Genomic DNA, 22158 nt, shown 5'->3' on the forward strand with positions numbered 1-22158 from the left:
TACAATGCAGTTCTTAGTAAGCTCTGGGCCCATAACGTGTTAGAGAATTTTAATTTCTCTATTGGTGGAAAAATAAATCAGAAGCTCTCACAGTTGACTGCATTTAGCTGCTTCAAATAACTTTATATTTATATAAAAATATTTACAATACCATTCTTCTTTACAGCAACATAGCTTAATGAAGACTTCTTACAGAGACAGACCAGAGACAAAACTTGAGACTGGAAATCCAGCTCCTAACTCAATACTCTTTTTTGCACAGACTCAGTAGCACTTTCTTCATATTGGCTGACTGAGTTACCACATGACTCTTCCTGTTCATGAATATTCCAAGAGTTTCCTTGTCAAGAATTAATGCGTGCACGGGCCAAGAGAAAGAACCTCAGGGAAAGATGGGAATTTTAAAGAACAAAATTCAGTGTATGAATTGGGTGAATGGAAATGAAATCAAGGTCCAAGCACAGAAGGGCAGACAGAAGTAATATGATGCTGGTATAATTTAGGTTTTTTTTTTACTAGTTCTTACTGTTTTTCTGTATTATGTATAATGTTACGTACTTTCAAAGGGAATAGTTTGATGGTATATGTACTGTATATGTAAATGTATATACGTGTTTTTTGTGTACATATAATGAATGCATCTTTTATTTTAAACCCACTGAAATTCTTTTGCTTCTTTTATTTGCTAAGGACATAATGTAACCATGACAGTATTTTGTTTAATAAATTCTTACAACTTTGTAAGCAAGAAAATGAAATACTGGCATTCTTGCTATACAAATATAGTATTTTTTTTCCTGCTGAAGCAGTAAATGATCTTTGAAAAAGATGATTTATCAAGAAATCTGTAGTCATATTACTTTCCCCTGATAATTTTTTTTCAGAAATGTTATTTTCTGATAAAGACTGAATCCTCCGATTTTTCCGGATAATGTTTATAGGTAACAAGAAGTGACAGTTTGAAATAAAAGTGAAATAGGTAATAGTTCACTTAATGGCATCTTTGCAGGTGAAGAAAAAGACTTAAACCATTTGCAAACATATGTTTAGCTGGAATACAATTAACTGAATGAAATAGAAAGAGGATATGGCTCGGTATGGGCATTTTTGTTATAATATGAAAATTGCAATATTAGTCTAAGCATTGTTGAGACTTTTATTATGTGTGATTTGCTTAATTCTATCCCTTTTTATTATGTCCTTCATCAGTCTTATTGTCTTACCTTGAGTGAACAGTTCATTCAAGCGCAGAAGGCCATAGCGAATGTTTAAATGATGAAATCTGCATGCCATTTGCATATTATGGGAGAAGCTATTCCACTACATTATAGTCTTTTTTGAATCCATGCCTTATTTGCCATATTGTTTTCTATTTTATATAAATGAAGTCTCAGAACATAATGCTATCTAACAAGTGACATTGATTGAATGAAATGTTGAATAAACCCTAAAATAGCCCTGGTTTCAGATCTGATCAGTGAATTATATGTATATTTTTCACTTATATTTCCCACTGCTGATCCATTTTTCCTAACAAAGAGTTGAAAGGTAAAGCAAATTATATGAGACCAGATTTCTGCAGACTCCTACTTTCCCCATATATGTTTTTGCCATGGATAGGGTTTGGCATGTTTTAGTGATTATATGGGTTTGGCCAACTGTGTTTTCTGTTATCAGTGGATACACCAATGACTCAAGGGCCATATTTTTTACTGTTTGACAGGGTACTGAATTGTGGCTTCGGGGCCATGTGTTGGCTACCTCTGGATTCTGCTAGCTACATGAACAGGGGGTTCCTCATTATTCATTATTATAGCTGAAAGCAGAGGTCCCTCACTATCAATCACTGTCTCATGTCTTGTCCTTCCTCTGCAACTGCAACCTGTTAGTCAGACTATTTTGGCACATTAGTTGAACATTTAAATTGCACCAGGCTGGTCTTCAGAAAAGCTTGAATATTTACAGATTACTCCATTCTATCAACCTGTTAGTAGAGCATCTGAGAGTTGGCTATGCAAGCCATTTAAAACATTATCTGCCTGTACTGTCCACTCCACCTTGTGTTAGGGAGTGTTTGGTGATTTCCCTGCTAACAAGCAACACTTGGTGGCAGGAAAAATGAAGCATCAGGAATTCAGCAATCACTTGCTTTAATTTGTCCCAGATTAAAACTATAAGAATAGTTCCAATTTTGTGGTAGATTAAGGTATGGTAATTGGGACAGCATACGTTTCTGCCAGCTCAAGGGCTAATGGAGAGCACTTTATGCAGCTATCTGGCTATGCACTGGGGCAAAAAATGATATAAGTGAGATTGCAGTAGAGTCTTCATAGGTACAAACACAATCAAGAATTCTATTTACCAAATATATCCAAACTCTTGTCAGAAAATTAACTAATAAAATTCCACTGTTTGTCAAAATAAACTCTAAACCATTCTATATTGTGATATTTAATCTGGATAGTATTGTTCTAGTGGTTCAATTTAATTTACCTTTATTGTATACAAAGTAATAACAGTAATCCAGCTGGAATGCCCATATTATGAATTTGGTTCTTTTGAAAATAAATAACATTCTCTTTTTGTGTGTTTCTATGGATGGTTCTCATTTTCTTATTCAGTAATACAAAAACTCTCTCCCTCTCTGTCACCCTTTCATTGCACTCTACATTGTTCCATTTGGTACATTTTCCCAAACCAATTATTTAACATTCTGTTATAATAAATTGCATTAACCATCTGCTAGTTTAATTACCTAAATAATACAAATTCTCTGCAATCCATTTATATTGCTTGTCCTCATTTGCTCTAAGAGTTAGCAGTGAATTAGAAGTTATTGTTTCCCTCATCTTCTTATATGTGCAAACTTAAGTATAGGTGATACTTTAACCTTTTGTAATAGATATTTGAGTTTGATACTTTATGACAATTGACTTTCCTTTATTCATAATCAAGCTTGGATATTTTCCTTAATTTTGGGTCCTCTACCAGAGGCCTGGGAGTTTGAGGCTTCTGCACAGTATCTTAGCTGTTCCTAACACTGCATTCTTTTGAATAGAGAGCTTTGATGTTAGTAATAGTAATAGTAGTAAAGTTGGAAGGGACCTTGGAGGTCATCTAGTCCAACCCCCTGCTCGGGCAGGAAACCCTACACCATTTCGGACAAGTGGCTGTCCAGTCTCTTCTTAAAAACTTCCAGTGTTGGAGCATTTACTGCTTCTGGAGGCAAGCTGTTCCACTGATTAATTGTTCTCACTGTCAGGAAGTTTCTCCTTGGTTCTAGGTTGCTTCTCTCCTTGATTAGTTTCCACCCGTTGCTTCTTGTCCTGCCTTCAGGTGCTTTGGAAAATAGCTTAATTCCCTCTTCTTTATGGCAGCCCCTGAGATATTGGAACACTGCTATCATGTCCCCCCTTGTCCTTCTCTTCGTTAAACTAGACATACCCAATTCTAGCAACCGTCCCTTATATGTTTTAGCCTCCAGTCTCAACATCTTTTTTACATCGTGGTGACCAAAACTGGATGCAGTATTCCAAGTGTGGCCTTACCAAGGCATTGAAGAGTGGTATTAATACTTCACGTGATCTTGATTCTATCCTCTGTTAATGCAGCCTAGCACTGTGTTGGCCTTTTTGGCAGCTGCAGCACACTGCTGGCTCATATTTAGGTGATTGTCTACTAGGACTCCGAGGTCCCTCTCACAGTTACTACTATTGAGCATGGTGCCATCTATGCTGTACTTGTGCATTTGGTTTTTCTTGCCTAAATGTAGAACCTTGCTTTTTTCACCATTGAATTTCATTTTGTTAGTTAGTGCCCAGTGTTCAAGTCTGTCCAGATCCTTCTATATCTTAAGCCTGTCTTCTGGAGTGTTGGCTATTCCTGCCAGCTTGGTGGCGTCTGCAAATTTGATGAGTTCCCCATCTATCCCTTCATCCAAATCGTTGATGAAGATGTTGAAGAGTACTGGGCCCAGAACAGAGCCCTGGGGCACCCCACTACACACTTCCCTCCATATAGATGCAGTTCCATTGAGGACCACTCACTGAGTGTTCCTTGGGATCTATTAGACCCATTTTCTCAGTTTAGGAATCACAGTCCTGGGTGCTCCTACCACCAATATTTTTGCCTTTACTTTGCACAATCTCTCCAGTTCCTCCTTCAGGCCATAGTACTTCTTCAGCTTCTCATACTCTTTTGTGATATAGTGGTGTCACTTAGCACCACTGCTAGTCTTTTGGCTCTTGTCTATTACCACCTGTTTGTCTGTCTGGATTCTGGATGCCTCACAGGATCTTAGCCCTTTTATTCTCCACAAACTTCTATGGAAGCTCCCATCTGGACTTTGGAGATACTGACCCATATACTATACTATACTATACTATACTATACTATACTATACTATACTATACTATACTATACTATACTATACTATACTATACTATACTATACTATACTATACGTGATGGTGCAGTGGTTAGAATGCAGTGTTGCAGCCTCACTGCTGACTGTCAGGGGTTTGATTCTCACTGGCTCAAGGTTGACTCAGCCTTCCATCCTTCCGAGGTTGGTAAAATGAGGACCCAGATTGTTGGGGGCAATATGCTGACTCTGTAAATGGCTTGGAGAGGGCTGTAAAGCATTGTGAAGTGATATATAAGTCTAGGTGCTATTGCTATACAGTACTATTCTATACTATATTGTACTGTACTGTACTGTACTTCACTATAATATTAACATTGTTAATATTAATATGTTAATATGTTAATTAATATAACGTACATTTATAAAATATTTTCATTCTCTAACTCATCCCAAGTTTCAGTGTTTTTCAAGAGACTTATAGTGGTTTCCTCTAAGCTGCCCATGAGCCTCTGTCTAATCTATCCAGTTATACTTTCAATGTACAAAAAGTAAAAATCCTTTGTGTTGGGCTTTATTCCTGGTGACTTTATGGACCTCATCCAATACTGTGTTACTTGTAACAGTATGATAATGCCTTACTATTGATATCTTAAAAAATTAAGGTAGATGCTGCTCCCTGCTGAAGGTTGGACAGCGAGGGATAATAATTTCCTAAAGAGCTTGTCTGCATATATATAGGATATACAGGAAAGCAATAATGATACAATTTACAAAGATTATTTTTTTCATCCGTCCATATCAGAAAAGCAGTCAGGTAAAGAGCATATTGTATAAATCAGGAATAATGAAATCTCTGCAGTTATTTCAGACAACTTAACTTCTTTGTTCTTTAAGAGTATTGCTTTTTCATTTAATATGCTTATACTGAAATGATCATGTAAATGGGGACTGATTTAAGTCTGGCAGGCAATCTGGTAGTAATCACTTGAGAAATACTTGTGTTAACTATCAAGACCAGCATACTCTAGCACAGTGTTTCTCAACCTTGACAATTTTAAGGCATGTGGACTTCAATGACGAATGGGACTTCGTCGAAACGTCGCCAAGACACTTCCAATTTTACGCGGGAGAAAACCCGAACAACCAAAGATATGTTGAAGTCCACATGCCTTAAAATTGTCAAGGTTGAGCAACACTGCTCTAGCAACAGCTGCAGCTGAACTGTAAGCAGCATGTGGATATGTCAGTAGATGTGCAGGGAGTTTCTAAAATAGAGTGCTGACATATAATAGGCCATATATATATATATATATATATATATATATATATATATATATATATATATATATGTCTTTGGTTATTCGGTTTTTTTCCCACATAAAATTGGAAGTGTCTTGGCAACGTTTCGATGAAGTCTCATTCGTCATCTTCAGGCTGGTGCTTTCGGCTTCGTGCTTCTAGGAGCAATGTGTGATTGTAGCTGTTTCCTCCTTTTAACTGCCAGTGGGGATATGAACTGATTGGATGAGAGCTTGGCTGTGTTCTGATTGGATGGAGGTGTGTTCTGATTGGTTAGGAGCTTGGCTGTGCTCTGATTGGCTGGGGGGTTGGCTGTGCTCTGATTGGCTGGGGGAGTATTCTGTTTGGGTGGGGGCTTTGTTGTGCTCAGGTTAGTCTGAGTTGCAGGGGGATTTAAAATGGTGAGCTGCATTGCTATTTTTTGGCTTCGCGTTCGTGGTCGTGCCTCATCTTCATGGTGGGTGTCAGTTTGCTTCATGTATGGATTGGAGGGCTTTAAAGTGGCTAATGATGCAGCTGTGGTCTGGCTTCTGGTTTGTGCTCGTGCCTCATCATCGGTGTGGCTTTGGGTTTGCTTTTTGCGTGGATGTGTGGTGGTGACATCCTGTGTGGTTTTTGTGAGTGTGGGTCTAGTGTCATTTTTTGTGTTAGGGAGTTGTTTGTCAATAAGGGCGGGTTTCCAAATGGCTGGTAGGCGGGAGGTATGATCTCGTTTGTTCATGCTGTGTGGGCGTTTTTCTATCTCGATGGCTTCTCTGATTATTCTGTTATTAAAATGTTCAGTTTTGGCGATAGTTCTGGTCTTTTTAAAGTCAGTTTCATGTCCTGTGATTTTAAGGTGTTGGACCAGGGAAAAAGTTGGTTCCTCTTTTTTGAGTTCTTATGTTCTTCAATGCGTGCACTTATGTCACCACCACACATCCACACAAAAAGCAAACCCAAAGCCACACTGATGATGAGGCACGACCACAAAACAGAAGCCAGACCACAGCTGCATCATTAGCCACTTTAAACCCCTCCAATCCATACATGAAGCAAACTGACACCCTCCATGAAGATGAGGCACGACCACGAACGCGAAGCCAAAAAATAGCAAGGCAGCCCAAAATCTTAAACCCCCCTGCAACTCAGACTAACCTGAGCACAACCAAACAGAACACTCCCCCAGCCAATCAGAGCACAGTCAACCCCTCAGCCAATCAGAGCACAGCCAACCTCCCAGCCAATCAGAGCACAGCCAAGCCCCTAACCAATCAGAACACACCTCCACCCAATCAGAACACAGCCAAGCTCCCACCCAATCAGTTCATACCCCCACTGGCAGTTAAAAGGAAGAAATAGCTAAGACCACACATTGCTCCTCGAAGCACGAAGCTGAAAACACCAGCCTGAAGATGACGAATGGGACTTCGTCGAAACGTCGCCAAGACACTTCCAATTTTACGCGGGAGAAAACCCGAACAACCAAAGACCTACATACAAACACCCGCGAAAACCTGAGAAAACATATATATATGTTTAGTCAATTTTTTAGTCAAAGATATGTTTAGTGGACTTCAACATATCTTTGGTTGTTCGGGTTTTCTCCTGCGTAAAATTGGAAGTGTCTTGGCGACGTTTCGACGAAGTCCCATTCATCATCTTCAGGCTGGTGTTTTCAGCTTCGTGCTTTGAGCAGCAATGTGTGGTCTTAGCTGTTTCTTCCTTTTAACTGCCAGTGGGGGTATGAACTGATTGGGTGGGAGCTTGGCTGTGTTCTGATTGGGTGGAGGTGTGTTCTGAATGGTTAGGGGCTTGGCTGTGCTCTGATTGGCTGGGGGAGTGTTCTGTTTGGTTGTGCTCAGGTTAGTCTGAGTTGCAGAGGGGTTTAAGATTTTGGGCTGCCTTGCTATTTTTGGCTTCGCGTTCGTGGTCGTGCCTCCTCTTCATGGGGGTGTCAGTTTGCTTCATGTATGGATTGGAGGGGTTTAAAGTGGCTAATGATGCAGCTGTGGTCTGGCTTCTGGTTTGTGGTCGTGCCTCGTCATCGGTGTGGCTTTGGGTTTGTTTTTTGCGTGGATGTGTGGTGGTGACATCCTGTGTGGTTTTTGTGAGTGTGGGTCTGGTATCATTTTTTGTGTTAGGGAGTCGTTTGTCAATAAGGGCGGGTTTCCAAATGGCTGGTAGGCGGGAGGTATCATCTCGCTTGTTCATGCTGTGTGGGCGTTTTTCTATCTCGATGGCTTCTCTGATTATTCTGTTATTAAAATGTTCACTTTTGGCAATGGTTCTGGTATTTTTAAAGTCAATTTCATGTCCTGTGGCTTTAAGGTGTTGGACCAGGGAAGATGTTGGTTCCTCTTTTTTGACTGAGTTCTTATGTTCTTCAATGCGTGCACTTATTCTTCTGTTGGTTTGTCCGATGTATGTGGTGGGACAAGTGGTGCATGGGATTTCGTATACTCCTTGATTTTCTAATTCAATTTTATCTTTGGGGTTTCTAAGGATGGTGGATATTTTTCTGTTTGTGCAGAATGCTGTTTTGATGTTGTGTTTATGGAGGATCTTACTGATTCTGTCTGTGGTGCCTTTTATGTATGGGAGGAGGGCTTTGCCATTTTCTTGTTCTTTGTCTTGGATTTTAGTGGGGGTTTCTTTTTGGATTAGGTTTGTAATCTTATTTCTATGGAATCCATTGGATGTTAGTACATTGGTGAGAGTGTGTAGTTCGGGTTTTAGGTGTTGTTCGTCAGCTAAGCGTTTTGTTCTGGAGATGAGTGTCTTGGCTACAGAGTTGATCTGTGCTGGATGGTGGTGTGAGAGAGCGTGCAGATAGCGGTTTGTGTGTGTTTTCTTCTGGTAGATGGTGTGTCCTAGGGAGCCATTGGATTTCTTGTAGACTAAGACATCGAGGAAGGGAAGTTGGTTGTTAGCTTCTGTTTCCATGGTGAACTGTATTTTGGGGTGTAGGCTGTTGAGGTGTGTGAGGAAGTTGTCCAGTTTTTCTTTCCCATGTGGCCAGATTATGAAGGTGTCGTCTACGTATCTGAGCCAGAGTTTGGGTTTGTGATCCGATTTTTCTAGAGCTTGGGTTTCAAAGTGTTCCATGTAGAGGTTGGCAATGACAGGTGAGAGGGGTGATCCCATGGGTGCTCCTTCTGTTTGTTTGTATTTTTGTCCATTATAGATGAAGTATGTGTTGGATAGGCAGTGGTTGGTCAGATCTAAGATGTGTTTGGGGGGGTTATATTTGTTTTGAATAGCTGTCAAGGCTTCTTTGATAGGCACTTGGGTGAAGAGGGATATGACATCGAAGCTCACTAGTAGGTCGCTGGGCTGTAAGTTTTGTTTCTTTATGATCTCTATAAACTGGAATGAGTTTTTTACATGTGAGGTGATGGATTCTGCATAGGGCTGTAGTTGTTTGGCGAGAAATTTGGCTAGGTTTTGTAGAGGTGAGCCTATGGAGCTGACTATAGGTCTGAGTGGGGTTCCTTCTTTGTGTATCTTGGGGAGACCATAGAGTTTGGGGCATCTGGATGATTTCTCTCTGGGAATGATTCTTTGCTGGATCTCTTCGCTAATGGGGGAGGCTTTTATTTTGGATCTGGTGGTTTTTTCCAGGTAGGTGGTGGGATCTGTATTTAGGGGTTTGTATGTGGAGTCTTGGAGTAGGTTGGTTAATTTGGTTTGGTAGTCAGATGTGTTCATAACCACCGTGGCGTTGCCCTTGTCTGCTGGTAGGATTATTATGCTGGTGTCTTCTTTCAGGTTACGTAGTGCTGTCTGTTCCTCTTTGGGTAAGTTGCTTTTGGGTGGCTTGCTGGTGCAGAGGATGTTGGTGATTTCGAGTCTGATTCTGTTAGCGTCGTCGGGGTTGATTTTGGTCAGGCTGGTTTCAACTCCACATATAATGGTTTCAGTGGGGATGTGTTTGGGAGCGACTGCAAAGTTGAATCCTTTGGAAAGGACATTGGTTTCGGCTTTGGTGAGGATCCTATCTGAGATGTTATGCACTGTTTGTTTCATGTGTGGCTGTGAGGGAGGAGGGGTTTGTTTCTGGCGTTCTTGTAGTCTTTGGAGTTTGTTGGTGTGTGTATCTGTCTTGAGGGTGGTCTCGGCTCTCCAGACAGCGAGTTGTTTGGATTTGTCCCAAAGTGCGGGGTGGATCTTGTTGCTGAGTTTGAGGTGGAGTGTGAGGAGATCTTTGTTAATTCGGTCTAGGAGGAATCTTTTTGTGTGAAGTTCATTTCTGATTAGGGCCAATTCTGTTCTTTTCAGGATCCGTTTGGTGGCTGCAGAGTTGGAGTGGAATTTCAGTTGGAAACATGTGGGGATTAGATTTTGATCTCGGCAGTTGCGTAGGAATGTGAGGTCGCATAAAATGGAAGCTCTTTGGACTTCAAGTTTTTCATAGGTCCTGGTTAGATGGTGGATTTCCTCCCCGTAGAGGTTTGATATTTGTTTTCTGAGGTTTTCGCGGGTATTTGTATGTAGGTCTTTGGTTGTTCGGGTTTTCTCCCACGTAAAATTGGAAGTGTCTTGGCGACGTTTCGACGAAGTCCCATTCGTCATCTTCAGGCTGGTGTTTTCAGCTTCGTGCTTCGAGCAGCAAATATATACGTATCTGTAGAAAGTACAGAAATTGGTCCTTGCTCAAAGTGCTGGACTCATTTCATGTCCTAGTTCCATTTACAGTAATTTCCAAATGTTATACTAGGACAAAGGAAACTATGGAGATAAACTGTAGAATACGGTATACTTTGGAATACATCATATCCCTGACATGACTTATTTAAAATGTGCATCAAAATGTGCATGCAAATTTTAATGGAATATTTTTATTGTCAGCCTTAAATGATTTTTTTAAAAGGAAAGAAACATCATTTGATGGTACTCTAACACTGCTGCCATCCTGTGTTTCTCCAATTCTGTATGCATATGTTTTATTCAGATGTCACAGATGAACATTATCCTTGTGAATCTGGTCCATTATTGAAGTCTGTAAAGGCCACTTTCCAATATCTCTAATGGGTATCTGCTGTGAGAGCCTCACCCCGGGCATGGAAATACAGTAAATGTCCTTCTAGGATTGCAAAAACACACCAATGAGGTTAGCAACAGAAGATTTAAGAAAATGTTTATGGAGATTCTCCGTCATCCAAGTCATGGTTGTCTCAAAGGTGTTTTTTCAAGAGGTAACTGGGCTTTCTTGTTTTTCTTTGAAGATATTTCGCTTTTCATCCAAAGAGGCCATCTATGTCAAAATTGAACAGCCCTCTCTCAATAGAGGGAAAGGGATATGACATCATCTATCTCCAGTCTACAACACAGTCCTTTCAGCAGTTCCAAGAAGGCTCCACAACTATTTGCACCACTCAGGTGACCTTGAGGACACAGATAAACCTCCAAGTGGCCTCAATGACTCTCTAAAAGAATGCAATTGGCCAACTGACAGCAAGAAATATAAATCCTTCCATTCCCCACCATCCAGTCAGAGCTGAAGAAACTTGTTGGATGAGAAGTGAAATATCTTCAAAGAAAAACATGAAAGTTCAGTTGCCTCTTGATAAAGTACCTTTGGGAAGATTTAAGGAGAAGACAGATATACTATATAAATGGCTTTTGTTGGAGATATCAAAGAAGTTCTTAAAATGATGAAAATCAAATATTGCAGATGCTAGGAATATAGTCATATGTATATGTTTATTCCAGAGTTAAACACTCATCTCCTTACTTGGCAACAGGTGTTTGCCACCTGTTTATCCACAATGAATGTTGAGGAAAATTTTCATCTTTTATGTTTTATTGATTTAATTGTAATTTCTTTGTTTGATTGTTATGAGCTGCCTGATCAGGCAGCATTCAAGTTTACTTATTATGGTTGGTCATATAGTCAGCCAGATGTTTAGATTGGATTTTGGCATTTTTGTCCTGTTCCCAATTACTAGGATAGGTGGATGTTGTTGTTTGATGGTATTAAAGGTATCCTCACAGAATGTACGCTGTTCCAAGTCAAACTGCTTTTTACAATTGACTGATGATCACTGATGATGATTTTGTCAATGCCAATGGTGTTTTGATCTGGGAGGGACCCAGGATGGAATCGACTGACTGGTCAACCAATGGGAGATATGGCTCAATGAATTTGGACTATGACTTAATTTGGCAAAACCAAATACCTGGAATGTGGCAACCAGACAGATGGTACAATCATAGTTGATGGCACTCTGCTTGTAAAGGCCTTTCATTTTCATTACCTCGGACCCTGCATAACAACTGATTGTGACATGCTTCTGGATGCACAGGCATCAATTCTGCCTGATTGAAGTGGTGCTGAGTCCCTGGAATCCTCTGCAACCAGAAGATCCTGCTGCGCCTTAAATCAAAGATCTACCACATGGTTGTCCACCATATATTAATGTCAAGGATACTTAGAAACAGGACAAAACAGCACTCTATGGGGCGAAATGCTGGCCAAAGATGAAGAGACACAAACAGCCACTGAACACAGTAGAAATGCGAATGATCAGATGGTCACTGTGGGGTCACAGGGCTGGATCATATTATGAACAAAGACATCTGGGAGGCTCTTCAAAGTTGCCCTAATTCAAGACAAAATGAGAGAGGTGAGGCTGTGGTAGTATGGACATGCATTCAGAGCTGATGTGGAATCCATTGTGAAGTGGGCACTTGCACTCAGCTCAGATGACTGGCGGCCCCAAGGATGACTGAAAAAGCAATGGATGGGTTGCCTTCATGAAGACATGTGAGCCATAATGGAGGTCCCAGTGATGCTGAAGACCACATGAAATACAAAATGGCAGGTGAAATGCAAAACTGTGGACCTTGCAATATGACAGGAATAATGCAAAGAACAAGAAGAATGGTGTTCAAATGGTATTCCAGATGTTTTGGAACTGCACTCAAGGCACTTATTACTATTGGTATTATCTTTACCTTTTTTTTGCCATAGTTGTTATATTTGCAGGTCTTTGCGTTTTGTGATTTTCTCCATTTTTTTTCTCTTCTCTTCTGCTGTCTCCAGGTACTGCATCATCCACTTTCCAGAAGTTTGGGGTGTTGTGTGGCAGATACTTGCCTGCTTGAATTCTAAAGTTCCAGAGCATTTTTCATTTTCTGTTACTTTGTCTATTTTGTGATCCCATCAGTCCTTGCTTGCTGAGAAGTGATGTTTCCACCATCCACTTTGTCATGCTATTGTTTGTAATCAGTCTGTGTGATCTTTTTGCAGGAGTTAACTAGGTGGTCTACTGTTTCTTCAGCTTCTTTGTAGAGCTGGCATTTGTTGTTTGTTGCTAACTTCTCAATTTTGGCTTTGTATGCATTCGTTCTTAAGGCCTGGTCCTGCGAGCCAGAATTAGTCCCTTTATTGCTTCCAGGGTAGTACAGAACCATTGCTGACATTTGGGTGGAGTTTTTCAACCAGTTGCAGACCAACATGCTACAGAATTGTCTAACCTAATAAACATACACAGAGAAGAATCAGTGCAAAATAAGATATATTAATGCCATGGATTACTGCATGTACGTTGACATGGAAAGAATTATAAATTATATCAAGTTTAATTTTTCTTTCTCTTAGTTTTCTACTACGTTGCTTAATTAAAATGTCTTTTTTCTGTGCTCAGTGATAGACTGGAGTGATGCATTACCATTTTTTCCCCATCAATTTCTGATACTCAGTAATCTGATGTATATTCTCAACTGAAAAATGAAAAAGGGTTGTGTCAAAGAGAATTTATATTATATTTCATTTCAGGATGTAAGGCACAAGGAAAACAAATGAACTTTATCAGATTAGAGGTTAATTTAGATTTCTTCTGAATGAACATTTTTTATACTTTACTGATGCATGCGATTGCAGAATTTATGTACAGAATATAAAAATACAATTTAGATTTGATGTGTTTGTTTTCAAGGTTCAAATCTTTTGTTTATGTATATGCATGTATGCATCTGTAAGTATTTGCTTATTTATTCATCTATCTATCTATCTATCTATCTATCTATCTATCTATCTATCTTTGATTATTCGGGTTTTCGCCCACGTCAAATTGGAAGTGTCTTGGTGATGTTTCGACGAAGTCCCATTCGTCATCTTCAGGCTGGTGTTTTCGGCTTCTTGCTTCTAGGTGTTGCATCTCTCTCCCCTCTCGCTGTTTCTTGGCTGCATCTTTTGCATCTCACCCGAACTCCACTGGGTCATAGCTCTCCGTCCGTGCCATGCATTTCTCCCGCTCTTGGAGCCCCTGCATTGTAAGTCTCTTCTTCCCACCAGGTACCGTTCTTCCTCCCCCGCCACTCCCGGGATCGACCCAGTTGACCGCTTCATGGAGTTCCCAGATTTAGGAGCCCACTGCACAGAGCCCTCCTGCAAGTGCCTGGACTTTCTCCCCTTGAAATGTGATGCATGTGAACAGCTATTCTGCATTGACATATTGCCTATGCCATCATAACTGCACTTCAGCATACAAGAAGGATGTACAGGTTCCTGTTTGTCCACTATGCAGCACACCCATCCCTGTGAAGCAAGGAGAAATGCCTGTTATTGTGGTGGAAGCCCACATTGATCAAGACTGCAAATCAGACCCAGGGCAGCGTAAGAGAAAGATCTTCACCAACAAGTGGCTGCAAACAACGGGAAATGATGAAGGTCTTCTGTGACAAATGTCATGGCAACTTCTGCCTCAAACATCGGCACCCCCTAGACCATGACTGCAGTGGGGCTGGCCGTTCACTCTCCAAAGCAGGGAATGCTGCTATAGCCAGGGCTCAAAAGTCTGCCAAAGAACCTGTAGAACAACACTCTTTATTGTACTTCTGCCAAAACTCTAACAACAACAGAGGCACGCAGGCCTCCTTTTATATGCCCAGATCCCCAGACAACATGGTTATATAATAAGGCCCTTTTTGCGCCTTGCGCACGCGCACAAAGCCGGTGCCACTCAGTCTGGTCCCGGGCAGCTTTTGCAAAGCCCGGGACCCTTGCAACGTCCTGAGCCTGCATCTGCAGGCTCAGGACACAACACACCTCCCCCCTAGCTTGGAACACCCTGACAACCAAGCATGGAAGGGATTCCTTACTGTTGCCACCATTCACACTTCCTATCCTTGCTTCCAGACACTTAATCATAACCAAACAAAATACATTATTACAGTATTCTTAAGGGTAGTACCACTTGTAACTGGACAGCAATTTTACAAAGTCTGAAAGATATTTGGGGGGCCCCTCGGTCCTTTGCTCCTAGAAGCAAGAAGCCGAAAACACCAGCTTGAAGATGACGAATGGGACTTCGTCGAAATGTCGCCAAGACATTTCCAATTTGACGCGGGAGAAAACCCGAATAACCAAAGACCTACATACAAACACCCGCGAAAACCTCAGAAAACACACACACACACACACACACACACACACGTATTTGTAGGTATTAAACATAAAACATAATTTCTGTAGTTCGTATTTTTTTTTCTAAATCCCTCATTACCTGTATTTTTCAAGTTCTTCAACAAAACATTTATTTGTTATAAACTTTTAGCTTAAGATCAAGAATTGGCCCTGAAATTTGTGGTTGTAAATATGGAAAGGCAGATTGGATTGTGGGGGTCAACATATTCTCTCCAAGTACATTTAGCACATTGATCTAGATTGGGAATGTGGTAAAAGAGTGAGGGAAGGAATGTGGCAAAGAATAAAATACAAAAAGGGAGGAAAGGGAGTTTGCTAAGATTTGGTATCTAAGGTGAGCAGAGAGATCTACAGGTTCTACAATCCAGACTGAGATATCTGATGAAGGTGAGTGAGGCTGTACCTTATCCCCTCTTTTTTTGGACCTGGAGAGAAGGAGTCTATCAGACGGGGACATTTTGCACCAAGTGTTTGTTAGAGTAAGATCTCCTGTTACCTAGAAGTGGAAAGGAATGTGCAGAAAAGGAACACTGTCTTCTTTTCATCCATATCAGGCCTGAGATTGCAGTGCCTTTAACTGGGATGTTTTCTTAGTAGAATTGGTGTAACTTGTACAAATTTTTAATCATGAATCCCAGCTCCCTAAAATACTCTCTGAGAGCTTGAATGTAATGGACATCAGTAACTAGGTCATTTAAAGTCTAAATTGCTGTTTCAACAGAAGGTGTTTTCCTTTCTTATCAAACACCTTTCCCTGTCTGTGACAGTGCAATGATATACTTGCTGAAATGCTTTCTGTTCATGGTTTCTCTATATGTAACCATCTGCTTATTCCTTCAGTGCATTTTACCCATTCTACCTAAGTCTTTAAACAACTTGCTCTCGACTAAGTATGTGTTTGGAATGGGATAAAAGCAATTTATCCTAATAGTGCATTCATTTGGTTCCAGAATATAAAAGAGATGCTAACATCGGGGAGCAGGTCTATAATATAGAGCCCATGCTATAGTAAAGAGACCAGTCTAATTTCTATTATGAAAATGATCCAGTCACTCCATAAACTTCACTTGATGTTGTAATCAGCAGGTGCACATCCTAGTTCTGGAAGCACATCCCTACTTCTGAAAAATTGGAGAGAAAAAAAAATTCCGAAGAGTGAAATCTTCTCTTAGAACAGTGATTCTCAACCTGTGGGTCGGGACCCCATTTGGGGTCAAACGACCATTTCACGGGGGTCTCCAAACAACGCAGTCCACCATTTTTCCCCCTTTTCCTTAGCTGTGCTACTCCCTTTTATTCTATTGGCTTTTGAAAGCCAATAGAATAGACTCTCTTGAATAGAGTCTAATTCTATTGGCTTTCAAAAGCCAATAGGACTTGTCCAGGCTGTCTCTGCCCTGCTGAGCCCGCCAAATATCCCATTTTGCAAACGGTGCTGCACCAGTTGAGTAGTCCTCGACTTACGACCGGTTGAGTAGTCCTCGACTTATGACCGGTTGGGGGGTCACGGCATTAAAAAGGTTGAGAACCACTGTCTTAGAATAATAGTTATATGGCAGGTTCATGGGGACCTTACTGAAGTTCCTCCCATTTCAGTCCCCCCCCCACCCCAGGCAAGGGAAACAATTCATTCTTTTTGCAGGATAGTTTTTATAACTAATTGTAGATAACACTTAATTCTGAAAAACTATGTTCATAAGAAACAATTTTCATGTTTTAGTTGTGATTAATACAGAATTAGTTTTTATATTGTAAAATTCATACAACACATTTTCCCTGATTAGTGACTTAGCAACAGGAATATTAAACAATGATTACCTGACCAAAGTTAAAACTAATCAAGCTTAAGATGTTATGCAAATGCTACCACTATTGTCTTTAACAGACATGGATAACTAATTTTCTACTTTTCTTTGTGTGTGTGTTTTTTTTAAAAAAGGCCATCAGTGCATAATTTCATCATTTTCCTACATCAGATGTAAATTTCTGGAGAAAATCCTAAAGCTTGAAATAGAAGGAAAGACAGGAAGAAGACGACCAGCACAAATTGGATGGATTCAGTTACAGTGGCAATTAGATCTGAAGGACCAGGTTAAGAAGATATTGTCATGGAGAAAATCTATTCATTATATGCGGTCACTGACAATGACTTACTGGCACATAATATGAAGCAGTTTTACTCGGAACAGCTTATATCTTTTATTATTAATAATAACTCAAGATAGAAGAGTTTTGTAGGCAGCTTCGAAATAGCCAGAGGTTCAGCAGCAAATTCTGAATTCTAAATTTTGGGTGCATGTGTAGTTGGACAAAATCTAAAATGTGCTTCATCTTACCAAAAAACACATCATCTTTGCACTGTATTATAGAAGATGCTGGTCAAATTTTAAAAATCAGCAGTGGGAAGCTTGCCTCTGTAGAAGTGTTATATAATACATATATGCCTTTTTCATAATTACAATATATTGTTATTTTTATTCGTTGTAGAGTATATATACAGTGAAAATCAGTTTGGTGTAGTGGTTAAGGCATCAAACTAGAAATTGTGAGACCATGAATTCTAGTTCCACTTTAGGCACAAACCAAGCTTGTGCCTACTTTCTCTCAGCCATAAGAAGGAGATAATGGCAAACCAGTTCCGAAAACCTTGCCAAGAAAATTGCGGGTATCAATCCAGACAGTCTCTGAGAATCTCAGTCTCTCTCTTTCTCTCTCGGTCTACACACACACACACACACACACACAGTGCACACAGACACCACATACACAAACAGAGTGAAGAAAGAGAGAATACATCTGTTCAAAATAAAGATTTTCTTGAACAACTAATCTTTTAAAAAATCCTTCAAAAGTAGCATGTAACAGGTGTTAAAAACATCAAAATAGAGTGTCCATGTTAAAATAAGATAAAGAACAAAAAAGCTATGTTTAAAAAGTAGAAAAAGCATCAGAAATTGCAAAGCTCCATTGCATTGTATTCCATGGCAGAATGTGTGTGTCAAATGAGATTTCTTTATATGGTATTTATCTTTTCATCATTTGAAAAACTGGGAATATGAAATCATTTTCCTGCAACTCCCATCCATACATTAATGTAAGGTATCACACAATTTGAGGCTTTTGTCAAACTAACAAAAACAGTGTCATGCCATTGCCACACAAGTTATAATTTTTTTTAAATAAGGGACATCATGACGTATTTACCAAAGGGACAAAACTTATGTCATGTTTTCATGTTTGCCCATTCTTGACACCCTGTCGAGGTTTCTATGCTACTATACTTGGGGTGCAAAAATCTAGTTGACCATTAAATTATAGCAACTGCTATCCACCAGTTATCAAAATGCTGGGGCCTAGAAATGGGTCTTTTGTAAGCTTCTTCCTTTCTCTTCTATTCCTGTGAATGTAGTTGTGAAATAAGTGCATATGTAAGTATATATTCATTTTCTGAACACTCTTGGACAGGACACACCCTTTCTATTGTAGTTTGCAAGAAATTAAAATGATAGTAGAACAATATAAAATAATTTTAGGACAAGAAAATTGCAACACTACAACATAAAAAAGAAAAATAGCTTTCAGCAGACTAAGAAGCAAACATCAAATAAACTTTGGAATAACCAGAGGTTTTGAGATCAATTCCTACTACTGTTTTTGTTTTTCTATCTTGGGAATACTATAGTTAAGACAATCTAGGCCTGTTTAATGTTCCTAAGCAATGAATCCCAGCTTTGGTTTAAAAAGGTTTGCATTAACAGAGGGATAGAATAAAGATCACGTGAAGTATTAATACCACTTTACAATGCCTTGGTAAGGCCACAGTTGGAATACTGCATCCAGTTTTGGTCACCATGATGTAAAAAAGATGTTAAGACTCTAGAAAGAGTACAGAGAAGAGCAACAAACATGATTAGGGGACTGGAGGCTAAAACATATAAGAAGGTTGCTGGAATTGGGTATGTCTAGTTTAATGAAGAGAAGGACGAGGGGGGACATGATAGCAGTGTTCCAATATCTCGGGCTGCCACAAAGAAGAGGAAGTCAAGCTATTCTCCAAAGCACCTGAAGGCAAGACAAGAAGCAACGGATGGAAACTAGTCAAGGAGAGAAGCAAGAACTAAGGAGAAACTTCCTGACAGTTAGAACAATTAACCAGTGGAACAACTTGCCTCCAGAAGCGGTGAACGCTCCAACATTGGAAGTTTTTAAGAAGAGACTGGACAGCCATTTCTCCGAAATGGTATAGGGTTACCTGCCTGAGCAGTGGGTTGGACTTGATGACCTCCAATGTCCCTTCCAACTTTTTTATTATTACTATTATTATTAATCATCGCACAGTCAGCCAGATGTTCAGACTGGATTTGACATTTTCTCTACCTATCAAGTCCTTACCCAGGACCTGGGATAAGCAGATGTGGATGTTTGATGGTATTACAGATATCATCGCAGGATGGAAGCAGTTCCTAGTAAGGCCGCCTTTTGCAATTGACTAATAGCGAATTTGTCAATGCCAATGGTGTTCAAGTGGTGCTCCAGTTGTTTTGGGATTGCACCCAAGGCGCTTATGACTATTGGTACCATCCTTGCTTGCTTTTGCCACCGTCTTTCTATTTCTATTTGTAGGTCTTTGTATTTTGTTATCTTCTCCAGTTCTTTCTCGTCTATTCTGCTGTCTCCAGGCACTGCCACGTCCACTATCCAGACTTTTTTGTCTTTCTTATCTTTCTAATAATCTTTCTTGTCTTTCTGTATGAAATGAAAAACAAGAGAGTTAACTGACTTGAAATTGTTCAATCTCATGAATTCCTTTCTGTGAAGTCATAATTAACTGTCTGCATGCCTGGAGCTGCCCGGTTAAGATTTCCTTGCAGTTCTCATTGTCAAAAGGACAAATGCTCTTATTAGAATGCCCTTCGTGGTGCCTGTTAGAAATTGTAATATTCCTCAGATGGTACACTACGTTTGTCAGTTTCGATTAGAAACAACACTTCTTTTAGAGCTAAAGATGTAATGACAAGTATCAAAATACATTTTTCATCTTGCTGCATATTTAAATATCAGTTGAACTGATGACTTGATGACCTCCAATGTCCCTTCCATCATCATCATCATTATTATTAGGCCGCCTTTTGCAATTGACTAATAGCGAATTTGTCAATGCCAATGGTGTTCAAGTGGTGCTCCAGTTGTTTTGGGATTGCACCCAAGGCGCTTATGACTATTGGTACTACCCTTGCTTGCTTTTGCCACCGTCTTTCTATTTCTATTTGTAGGTCTTTGTATTTTGTTATCTTCTCCAGTTCTTTCTCGTCTATTCTGCTGTCTCCAGGCACTGCCACGTCCACTATCCAGACTTTTTTGTCTTTCTTATCTTTCTAATAATCTTTCTTGTCTTTCTAATAATAATAATAATAATAATAATAATAATAATAATAATATAACTGACCAGCCTTCGAGAACTTTGAAAAAGTCACAACTCTTTTTGTGTGACTGTGTATGTAGTTTACAGCTGTTTGTCGTAGTAATATTAGCATAATATTACATTATACTCTGGCTATTATACACTATTTCAAACAGTACTGCAACGTTCTACTGGCTTTGCAATAAACATCTGGCCTGGTGTGCTTTAATAGCACTACTACTAATTCTGTATTACCAATTATAGTTTTAAAGTTGGTATTGAATAAGCACAAGGAAATTATAGTAGGTGGGAATCTGAATTTATAGATGATACTTTTTGTGCACTACATCAAGCAGGAGGAGAAAGGAGGATGGGATATAGAGTTGGAAGTAAAACATTCTATCATTTTTTTCCCAATAATGTCAATTCCCTGTATATCCCCCATTCCCTGCAATATCTGAGATGATTCTATGAACATTCACACAGAATTACTAAAAAGGCAATAATGTTAAGTAACTCCCACAGACTCCAGGCAGATTTTAATGCCACAGATCTGTATGAAATGAAAAACAAGAGAGTTAACTGACTTGAAATTGTTCAATTTCATGAATTCCTTTCTGTGAAGTCATAATTAACTGTCTGCATGCCTGGAGCTGCCTGGTTAAGATTTCCTTGCAGCTCTCGTTGTCAAAAGGACCGGAAATGCTCTTATTAGAATGCCCTTCGTGGTGCCTGTTAGAAATTGTAATATTCCTCAGATGATACACTACTTTTGTCAGTTTCGATTAGAAACAACACTTCTTTTAGAGCTAAAGATGTAATGACAAGTATCAAAATACATTTTTCATCTTGCTGCATATTTAAATATCAGTTGAACTGGATCCATGCAGACAGCAAGGAAAAAAAAAACCCTCCAACAGTTCTGCTGTAATAAAATAAAGCCAGATATAATTGTCATTATAATATCCTGGGCTACTATCTTGCAGACCTGAAAGCCCAATAATATGATTTATGTGATCTGTGATTTTTTGATTGAAGAAACATTTGCTCTGTCATAGCTTGCAAAAGATCTTAATGTTGCATCTGGTTTCTCAGGAATATTGTAGGGCGATAAAGCTACAATAATAGGCAGCAGGTAGGAAGTTAAGATACTGAAGTTTTCTGAAATTCTTTATAATTGTAGGGTGAAAAAAAGCAACAGTGTGGAAACTAATTCAAGGAAAATCTCTCTAGCGATCATGTAAAATGTAGATGCTAGATTTCAGTCTATGTGCTTCAATCTTCTATTTTATACTAAATGAATATCATTTTGACTAGACTGAAATATTAGCTGCAGATAAAATTCAGTAGAGTATTTGTTTGGGTTCAATAAGAAGATTATCATTCTCTTTACATAAAATTAATAAAGCCAAAGAGTTGGGGGGGGGGCATCTTATGCTTGCAAGTGAAATCAACCCATCCTAAGATTTCCAGGATACTTTGGGGGGGGGGAAATGCTTCTTCCTGCAATTAAATTAAACTAATCTTCCAGAAATCCTAATTAATTTTAAGATGCATTTCAGCAATGCAACCCTTTTATAATTTGGAAGTAGTGACCTTTTCCAGATTTTATGTCCTATTTGTCATTCCTTTCATATTATCCGGAGTTGGCACTGAACTATGCTGAAATATATATGTGTAG

At 39.5% G+C, this 22158-nt stretch overlaps 1 pseudogene; it reads left to right on the plus strand.

Moving 5' to 3' along the window:
* The first annotated feature begins 13927 nt into the window (after positions 1 to 13927).
* Positions 13928 to 14566, plus strand: LOC120309307 (annotated as a pseudogene).
* Positions 14567 to 22158: the final 7592 nt, after the last annotated feature.

This window comes from Crotalus tigris, unplaced genomic scaffold (assembly GCF_016545835.1).
Source record: "Crotalus tigris isolate CLP2741 ecotype Arizona unplaced genomic scaffold, ASM1654583v1 scf7180000017994.786943, whole genome shotgun sequence".
Classification (NCBI taxonomy): Eukaryota; Metazoa; Chordata; class Lepidosauria; order Squamata; family Viperidae; genus Crotalus; species Crotalus tigris.